The following is a 1,663-nucleotide window of genomic DNA, read 5'->3' as shown; positions in this document are numbered from 1 at the left end:
GTTTAGAAAAATTTCAATAAAATTAGCTGACAAACTCTCCTAGTTAAATTAAATTTAGATTTTTTTTTCATTTTTTGCAAAAGAATATCTTTAACAATACTTGAAAAAATAATGTAACTGCATATAGTGATTATACAATCACCACGATACTACTGGTATATAATTAAATAAAAATAAACAATTACCATTAAATCAGCAATTAATTGTCATTTATGGAAGAAAACGTTTGTTTAAACAACAATTAATTGCTGGTTTAATGGTAATTGCTTATTTTTATATAGTAATTATGCAATTTGTTAATTGAAGAGAAAACAAAACACACATATCTTATTAAATAAAATAATAACAAATTTAACAATTACAAAATTAATCTATGCTACATAGATTAATTTAATGATTTAGATTTTCTTTTGTACATAGTTGAATAAAGTATAAGTAGATAATGACAATTTTCCTAAGAAATAACATACAGAGAACAGATGAGGTTGGAATTTATAGTCTACAATTTTTGAAAATTGCAGCCCAAAATGTAGTATGTACTTGTTTCTGAGTATAATGTGAAGAATCAAATTTTTCTTTATACTCCTTCACTAATGAAATTAAACTCAATATTGCTCAATGAAGTCACTGGAATGTGCTGTTATAGTCTAAATCAGGGATGTCCAATCCGCAGCCCGTGGGCCGCATGCGGCACAAGGCAAGTTCCAATGCGGCCCAATAAACGTGGTAAACAAAACTGACAAATGCTTTAATTTTTTTATTATTTATTTATTTCAATGGCATAAAGTCAAAAAAGAAGTTTCACAAAGCCATAAATATTTGTTTATATTTTATTTTTTAGTGGAAAGGAAATATTGATATTTTCAAATACTTGGAGATGTGTGAATGAGGAAGGATTACTAAATAAAGCTGGAGTTGTGACTCAAAGGATTATAGACCCAAATTTGGAAAAAGAAGGAAAAGGATGAAAGATAAAAAGTAGTGAGAAAGGTTAAATAGATTTATTTTCCAACCTTTCTCACTTCTTTATCTTTTGTTCTTTCTCTCCTTTCCCAGCATTTGAGTCTATAATCCATTGAGTCATAACTCCAGCTTTATTTAGTATTTCTTCCAGTGTTGCTTGTATTTTGATTGTAGTTTTTATGTTTAGGAATACAACAAAGAAATGTGAGCTTATCTGTTGAGTTATAAAAGAACCAAATGTTAGAATAAATACTTGAATTAGAGATGGAGAAACCTGTAATCTTTGGACTTTTTGTGGCTTCTAGTGTGGGCCAATAATAATCAAAATGATATGTCTAATTTTTCTGACCTTGTCTGGTAAGAAAATGTGGTTGGTGTATTGGGAAAAACTTGTCAAGGACTGGTAACACTGATTTCTTGTCTTCTGTGTGTATAAAACAGTTGCACTGCCAGGCATAAAGTGTACCATATAACCAATATGACCAGATCTGGGAATTTTATCCAGATTTGAAGATTTTATATCTGAGTTGAGGAAAAAGATAAAACATATAATTGTTGAAGAATGTGGGAATTTTTTAAAATTTTAAATAAATAAATGCTTACTGGGATTAATTAAATAAAATAAACAAACACCTTTCTCTATTTCAGCACAACGTTTAATACATTAAAAACGTTTTTGACCATTTTAAGCAATCATCTT

Source organism: Centruroides sculpturatus, unplaced genomic scaffold (assembly GCF_000671375.1).
Source record: "Centruroides sculpturatus isolate CEXI.00-Female unplaced genomic scaffold, Cexi_2.0 scaffold727, whole genome shotgun sequence".
In the NCBI taxonomy this organism is placed as follows: Eukaryota; Metazoa; Arthropoda; class Arachnida; order Scorpiones; family Buthidae; genus Centruroides; species Centruroides sculpturatus.
This window is presented reverse-complemented; position numbering follows the sequence as displayed.